The sequence below is a fragment of the Macadamia integrifolia genome, chromosome 10 (genome assembly GCF_013358625.1).
Source record: "Macadamia integrifolia cultivar HAES 741 chromosome 10, SCU_Mint_v3, whole genome shotgun sequence".
Lineage (NCBI taxonomy): Eukaryota > Viridiplantae > Streptophyta > Magnoliopsida > Proteales > Proteaceae > Macadamia > Macadamia integrifolia.
The window spans coordinates 33,959,609-33,968,559 of record NC_056566.1 but is presented as its reverse complement, the minus strand read 5'-3'; positions in this window follow the sequence as shown (position 1 = coordinate 33,968,559).

Here is an 8,951-nt window from a genome sequence, read left to right as displayed (position 1 = left end):
GTCATTTTCTTTCCCATTCATGTGCTCCTTAGGCCTTATTCCTTCGGCTTCGGCTTTCGTCCTATCTGAGACAAAGACCTTCGGTAGGGTTTGCTCGGCTTTTGCCTGAGCTCCCCAGCAATGGATTGGACCTTTGGTCAGGATTGCTCGACCTTGGCCTGAGCTCCCAACCGAAGTGGAAACCTTAGGTCAGGTCCGCTCAGCCTTGGCCTGAGCCCCCAACCGAGGTGGGGACCTTTGGTCAGGTCCGCTTGACCTTGGCATGAGCTCCCAACCGAATTAGGGACCTTCGGTCAGGTCCACTCGGCCTTGGCCTGAGCTCCCAACCGAGGTAGGTACCTTCGGTCAGGTCCGCTCGGCCTTAGCCTGAGCCCCGTAACTGAGGTGGGTACCTTTGGTTAGGTCTGCTCGCCCTTGGCATGAGCTCCCAATTGAGGTAGGGACCTTCGGTCAAGTCTGCTCAACCTTGGCCTGAGCTCCCAACTGAGGTAGGTACCTTTGATCAGGTCTGCTCGGCCTTGGCCTGAGCCCCCTAACTGAGGTGGGTACCTTTAGGTCAGGTCCGCTCAGCCTTTACTTGAGCCCCAACCGAGGTAGGTACCTTTGATCAAGTCCACTCGGCCTTGGCCCGAGCTCCCAACCAAGGTGGAGACCGTCAGTCAAGTCTACTCGACCTTGGCCTGAGCCCTCGATCGAGGTAGTGACCTTCGGTCAAGTCCGCTCGGCCTTGGCCTGAGCCCCCAACCTAGGTACCTTCAGTCAGGTCCGCTCGGCCTTGGCTTGAGCTCCCAACCGAGGTGGGGACCTTTGGTCAGGTCTGCTCGGCCTTGGCCTGAGCCCCCAACCAAGGTAGTTGTAATATCCTACTTTTTAAACCCGGTCTGATTTTACGGTTTAACCATGCAGGAACCGAGCCAGAGGAAATTAGACCGGGTTCCTTATGGGCTATGATGGCACGGGTGACCTTAAACACCGGCTGGCCCGACAAGTCCGAGCTAGTGCCAGAAGAGACAGGAGTGCCCAAGCCGTGTACATGCACCTACCATAAGGCCATGTATGGATAAAGCAGGTATTATATCCGTATTTTAAGATATATACGTATGCTACATCATTTGCCAGGGGTGGGGTTCGTGCCGAGGCCAGAACTCAGTCAAAATCCCAAGTTTTGGCTCTCAGGTGGGCGGACAGGTGGGTGCACCCACCCACCTGAGTGACCCATCCATGTGCACTATTCACTTAATTAGGAATTATATATATAGCTTTATGTTTTTCTTTTCTTTCCATTTATGTCACCCGTACGTTGGTGAGGATAGTAAAGAGGAGAGAGAAAAGAAAGGGAAGAAGAAGGGAAGAGAAGGAAGAGGGAGAAAAGAGGGATTTCAGCGGCGCCGAACCTCGATCTTCCCATTTCGGCGCCGGGAGAGTGATCTTCAACTCTAGATTAACAGTTAGAGGTATGCAAAGTTGGGTTTTGTGAACATTCACCATACCCAAGCTTTAAACCCTTGATTCGAGTATGGTTTCTAGAGATCTTGTAAATCCCCTTTGAAATAATGAATCTAAGGTTTAATAGATGGTTTATGTGTTGATCTTGAAGGATTTGAAGAGATATTGACAAGGTGGAAGAAGCATTGTGGGTCTGAAGTGATTTGGAGGGTTTGAGGTGGTTCTTGAGCAAAGAAAGTAAGATGGGTTCCCATCACTTGAATCTAACCTAGATCTAGGTTAGAACTATCCTATAAGACCTTGAAGGTGTGAAGAATGGATGGGAAAAGCCCCCATTTGATTCTCCAAAGAATGGAGAAAATGGGGAAGAAACAGGGTGTTTCCCGCCAAGACTGGTGGGTGCAACCGGTGGGCCCCTACCCGCCTGTGGGCACCCACCTGAGAAGGCAGGGGGGCCATCGGGCCCAATCGGCGGGCCCAACTGGTGGGCCAACCGGCGGGCCATCCTACCCGACGGTCCTAGCAGGGGCCCCTGGCCCAACCGGCAGGTGGAACCGGTAGGCCATACCGGCGGGCCCCTACCCGCCGGTCCCAACCGGTGGGTAGGACCGGTGGGCCAGACTGCCCACCTGTCTAACCCACCCGTGTGGCCCCGAGGGTGATCCTTACGTCCGATTGGACCCAAATCGGACGTGTGACCTTCTTTTGATGTTCTAAACACGATTTTGTTAATTTTAATCCTAAAATGGTGAAGTACTAACCCCGCTCAATTATGTTAGGTTCACCAAATCCTACCCGATTCGCACCGGATCTCACCCGTACCGAACGGGAATCCTTATACACTACAAGTAAGTGGGGAGAGGACGTTTGGCCTTGTTTCAAGGCATTGTTTGGCATTCATTTAAATATATCTAGTCTAGTCATGCCATCATGAATATGCTATGTAGTCTAGTCATCCCACACATTGATGTGCATATGTGCTATGTTTACTTTCCAAATGCCAATTGAATGAGATGTTTATATGTTGAATGTGGACATCATTGTGCATGTTGCATTAATAGACTAGATGCCATAGTCGGCTTGGAGATGAGTGCATTGGTGGCCCGTGGAATGGGACACGGTGGCACTATACAATCGTACTATTGTCATATAGGAGCATGCGGTATTAGGATTTTCACCATCCCGTGCTACGACCCTTCCCAACAGGGGTTAAGGTGTTGGGTTATCATTTGGGAGGAAGCAGTGGTCGCGGTCGTCGGGTCACTGCGGCGGTTAGACATAATGCCCGGCGGGTCATGTAGGACAGCCGGCAACCCCGGTGGTACATTCAAGAGGGCCAATCGTACTGCTTTTAAATTGCTGGAGTCAGCACCTTTATTTTCAGTCATTTACATTTCTGTTGAGAGCCGATGGACGGCATTGTCTTTACTTTTCTGAGTACTCACGGTGGGCCTTCTCCGACAGCCCTATGGGCGTATCGCGGGAGGGAGTTCGCGGCTCATACCCGGAGTATACGCGCACTGTGGTTGTAGTAGCACTAAAACCGAGGACTTAGTAATGTTGCTTAGGTGGATGTGATTTAAAATGTATAGCATGGCATGTAGTGCATATGATGTGTTGTGATGTGTGGACTGCTGTGTGGTCCAACTTACCACTTACTGAGCTAGGGAGCTCATCCCACGTATACGCCCCTTTTTAGATGATTTTGCAGGTCATACATCTGAGGAGCACGGGGTGGGTCCCACAGTCGAGTTTCCTGAAGAAGACTGGTGGACCCCTGAGGAGTTAGAGCACGGCACTGACTGCTCGTGCGAGAGTTGTGCTGCGGGACAGCAGTTTTGAGGCCGAGCTGAGCTCCACCTTTGAAGCCGTGCTGAGCTCCACTTCTGAGGCCGAGCTGAGCTCTACTACGTGAGGCCGAGCTGGGCTCAACCCTTGATGCCGAGCTGAGCTCTAGCCTTGATACCGAGCCGAGCTGTGTACTCTGATTGTTTTGGTGGATTTCCTTATGTACTTGATATTTGAATTTTATTCTTTTTGTGTAAATATCATGCCTTCGGGCCCAAATGTATATAATTATTGTATCACTATCCGGGTATCAAGTATTATGGGATTATTCATAGGTAAAACTTAGTCTTCCGCTGATCCGATGAGTTTATATGAGTTGTGTGTATGCTGTGGTGGAATACAGTATCTGATGATCCTGGCAGGTTTGGGTTAACCGGTGTTAACTCGGTCACTGGCCCGGTTCAGTGTGAACGGGGTGTGACAGTAGTAACCTTCAGTTAGGCTTTATTCCGCGTGCATTAAGCTCTTACAATGTGTCGCTCGTGTCTTTGGCTCGAGTGACGTGTCATTCGTGCCTTGCTTGGAGTGCCTCGGGAATCAACATTGATGACATGTCTTGGTCATTAATGTCCTCGAGTAGTCAGATCGTTACTACCTTGCCTATATAAACAGACTTTCCCTCATTTTAGGCAATTTTTACCAAAGCTGTCAACCTTCGGTCTAATACTCTCCCCTTCATCTTCGGTTTTTTTTCATCCATCGTCATCAGTAAGTTCCATGTCTAGCTCCTTCAGTAGTAGACCCTCATCCTCTAACGGGACCATCTCTAACCCCAAGTACCGTAGTCCTAGATGTATCCGAGGCATGTCCTCGGGTTCGTCATTAGAGTCTCATTCGTCCCGTGCCTCCTCCTCTACTATGACACCTCACTGATCCGCAGGTGGTCTGAGCATGGAGGATATCATGGAAGGGGTTCTTGAATCCCGAGTCCAGACGAATGAGTCTCTTCCCGTAGAGGCTAGGGATATAGTATCTACTATGTCCGAGGTCAAGCTCAATGAGCTTAGGGTATCTTGTAGTATCCCTAGTGAATTCGACCTTCGGCTCCTAAGGCCCACCAACAGGGCCAGTTATAGGAGCCCTGGTGAACTCTGCTTCTACCGAGATGCCTTCAAAACAGGGCTTCGGCTTCTGCCCCACCCTTTCTTCAGCCAAGTGTTTCGGCACTATGGCATCTGCCTGGCCCAATTGACTCTAAATGGGTGGCGACAGATCCTTAGTTTCATATTGTGCTTCTCTCGGGTTCAGAGGCCCAACTCCCTTCCTCTTTTTCTCAACTATCTGTCCCTTAGTGCCAGTAAAGGGGACTCGAGCTAGTATTACTTAAGCTCTCGAAAGGATATTAGGCTGTTGAATGGGTCTCCTTCGTTGATCCACGGCTGGAAGCATAAATACTTCTTTGTGAGATCGTCCGAGGGTTTCCCTGTCGGCAACGTCTAGGACATCCCTAACCTGAAAGATGTGAACTTCGTGCCCGCCCTCTTCGGAGTAGATGCAAAGTCGTTGGCATTGGCCAAACGCAAGCCTCGGAGTCCACCAGTCGAGTCTGATAGTCTTCAATCAGACACCGTCCTATTTCAATTATGGCTTAGCCCGGGTGAGTTAGGGTCACCCGATTCCATTCTTGCCTCATCTGCTTCTACCTAATGCTAACTTTTGTTTCTCTTATGCAATGTAACTCTTTAGGGTGGATGTTGGGGCTACGGTGGCCACAAGACAGGCTCAGGCGAAGGAGGCTCGAGTAAAAGAGGCCCGAGCGAGGGAGGAGCAGCAGAGGCAGAAGCAAAGGCAAAAGGAGAAGAGGAAGGTTCCAGCTTATGAGCTGATTGAGCCTTCTTCTAAGAGGAAGAGGGGTCTTGCGTGTGATCCTACCGACGGGGCCATTTAGGCCTTGGCCGCGCAAGACTGAGATGCCTCTACCCTGCCTGAGCCTCAGTCTAATGTTCATTTCCAGAGCCTGGCATCAAACTGAGGTAGGTGCGAGCTCGGCTTCATCCCCGACTGGTCTGTGAAGGAGGATGACTCTTTCGCCATCGAAAGGGTGTATCGGGAGCTGGTACCGAAGGGGAACCTCCCGAGGGATGTTTTCGATGCCCAAAAGTAAGGGACCTCAACCATGGTGACCAGTGCATGCTTCTACATGGCAGGGGTAAGCTTCCTTCGATCTTCGATCTTCAAATTTCCTTCTCTACCGTTAACTTATTTCTGTAAATGTTTCAAGCTCATAACCAACTTTCCCAGCTCATCGTCCAAGTTGAGGCCATGGCTCGAGACTTGGAGAGATCCGAGCTAGAGAAGGTTAACCTATAGAATGAGCACTCTGTTCTACTTGAGAAGGTAGAGCACCTGGAGACTGAACTCCTTCGGGTTCGTCAAGAGCAAGATTAGGAACTATTGGAGCTTAGATCTCAAATGTCTGCGAGATTTGAAGCAGCTGAAGCCCGAGGGGTCGAAATGTACAAGGCCTCTGAAGACTTCTATAAAGAGGTTAAGCAGGTTGTTGCTCCTGGGTATACGATGGGCTCGACCGAGGTCCGTGACTCAGTCCTCGAGCACTACCCTAAGGTATCCTTTGAGGATAGTGGCCTAGTTTTTTAGGAGGAAGGTGGAGCCACCTCGGCTCCTGACCCTGTGGCCACTCAGGTGACCGAGCTCGAGGAGAGTGGTGACGAGGAGGTTCAGAGGCCCAATAAAGTCCCCCTTACTCCTGGTCATGACGGTTCAGATCGAGATGTCCCCAATGCTGTTGATAGCGAAGCTGTTCTCCCGATCGAAGCCCCTTGAGATGTCTACCTTCTTTTTTTTTTTTTTTTACTTTTTGCCTTCGGGTCTTCTTTTTGTATATTTTTTACTTACGCCTTTAGGCCTCTATGTAATTTTGGCCTTCGGGCTTCTTTGATGAATGGAACACCTTCTTTCTCCTTTCAGATCCCCTTGTACTCTTTTTTTTTTTTTTTTGGAATTCCGACAATTAACTTCGAACTCGAAGGACTATCACAGGGCTTTGGCTCGCAAGTAGGCGTAGGAAAGCCGAAGCTCCTATGCAAGTCGAGCGTTGTTTTCCTTCACGCCCAACCACTGGCACTTCCTTTATGACCGAGGATGAGGGGCGATGTTGGCGGCCCTCCTGTCGTAACGAGTGGACCTTCGGTCAGGCACTTTCGGCTCTGCCTAAGCCTTCCATCTTGGGGATCCCTTCAGTCAGGTCTGCTCAGCCTTGGCCTAAGCCCCCCTGACCGAGGGAGAGACCTTTGGTCCTAAGTTAGGCCTTGGCCTTAGCTCCCAACCAAGGGGTATCCTTTTGTTCAGGTCATCATGGCTTCGGCCTGAGCCCCCAACCGAAGGGTGCACATTCCATAGCCATTATCTGTAAATAATTGCCGTGAACCAGCTTATATATTATGAAATAAAAATCCTCCAGAGCGCTTGAGATGGAGAATTACAACTTGGAAGTGCCTAAGAATTCAAAAAAAGTTACTAAGTGAATGTAGATGTGCTTGCTACTACTGCTAGGCATGTTATTACTACTGGTAGAATTTTCTCAAGTTCTTCGAGTTCTATGATCGGGGTACCCTTTCTCCCCCCGTAGTCTCCAGGTGGTAGGACCCTGGTCGTGTTACCCTTGAGACTCTGTAAGGCCCTTCCCAATTTGGAGCTAGCTTTTCTTGATGCTTTGGGTCCGATACCTCTGCCCTTCTTAGGATGAGGTCACCCACCCTGAACTCGTTCCTTTAGATTTTTGCATTGTAATACCTCACAACCTTCTGCTGGTAGGCTACGATCCGTTCCCTCGATGCTTCTCGCACTTCCTCCAGAAGGTCTAGATTTGCTCGAAGCCCTTTGTCGTTTTCTTCTTCATCGTAGTACTGAACCCAGTGGGTCATGGCTCCTACCTCAACCAGGAGCACAACTTCAGTGCCTTAAGTTAAATTGAGAGTGTTTCTCCAGTGGTGAACTCTCAGTCGTGCGGTAAGCCCAAAGGACGTTTTATAGCTCTTCTGCCCATAATCCCTTGGTATCATCCAATATGTTCTTTATTCCTTGGAGTAGGGTACGATTGGTTACCTCCGTCAATCCGTTGGTCGATGGGTAACCAATGGATGTTTTCTTATGGTCAATGCCGAGGGCCTCACAAAACGAGCCAAAAGTTGGGTTAGCGAACTGAGTTCCATTGTTCGTTATTGCCACCCGGGGGATCCCGAATCGATAGACCACCGCGCTCTTGAATAAGTCCCTTATATTCTTTTTGGATATTATAGTCAGTGCTTTTGCTTTTGCCCATTTCGTGAAGTAGCCTATCGCCACCACAACAAACTTTCTTTGCCTCATGGCCAGGGAGAATGGGCCTAGGATGTCCACTCCCCACATGGCAAATGGGACTGGGCTTGACAAAGAGGAAAGCTCAGTAGAGTGCTGGCGAGGGACGGGGGAGAACATCTGGCACTTAACGCACTTCCTGACGAACTCCTCTGCATCGTTCCTCATAGTCGGCCAGAATAGGGCCTGCCTCAGAACTTTGTGGGCCAAGGCCAGGGCTCCCAGATGTTGGCCACATATCTCTTCGTGCAATTCTCAGAGTGTATACTCGGCATCTGTAAGGTTCAAGCATTTGAGGTAGGGTGTGGTGAACCCTATCTTGTACAGTGTCTCGTCCTTCAGTAGGAAGTCCTTTTAAGTACGCGATTATGGCATCCATCTAGCTGGGCCCGTTCTCGCCAATGGGTAACACCTTGGGCTCTTTTGGTGCTTGGTTGGGGTAACACTTCAAAATACACTAATCGTCCAAGGTCCGTGAAGTCAGAGGTGGCCAACTGCGACAACGCTTTTGCTCTGGCATTCTCTGCTCGTGGCACCTCCCTTATCTCGAACTCCTTTAAGGTTGTTACTTTCTCTCGCACTGTCTTCAAGTACTCGGCCATCCTCTATTCCTTAGCTTCATAGTCTCCATTCACCTGTCGCACCACGAGCTGTAGTCACTGTGCACCACTAACTCCTATACCATCAAAGCTCGTGCTAGATTAATTCTGGCTATTAATGCTTCGTACTCAGCTTCATTGTTGGAGGTATCAAAATTGAACCATAGGGCATACTCAATTTTGAATCCTTTGGGGCTAACAAGTATGATCCCTACGCCGCTTCCCACACTGTTGGATGCACCATCTACATACAATGTCCAACTCTTTTTTGCCCGGGACTTGACAAACTCCTGGGGTTCATCTGGGAGCGTTGTCTCGGCTATGAAGTCTTCTAAGGCCTGTGCTTTTATTGTGATTCTCAGTTTGTACTGGATGTCGAATTCTCCCAGCTCTATGGCCCAGTTTACCAAGCGGCCGGACATATCCGGCCTTTGCAATGTCTTCTTCAGGGGTTGGTTTGTGAGCACGCACACTGTGTGTGATTGAAAATAGGGCCTCATCTTTCTTACTGCTATTATCAGAGCGTATGTGTCACACCCCATTCACACGGAACCGGGCCAGTGACCGGGTTAACTCCGGTTAACCCAAACCTGCCAGGATCATCTGATACTGTATTCCACCACAGCATACACACAACTAATATAAGCTCATCAGATCAGTGGAAGACTAAGTTTTACCTGTGAATAATCCCATAATACTTGATACCCGAATTGTGATACAATAGTTATATATATGTGGGCC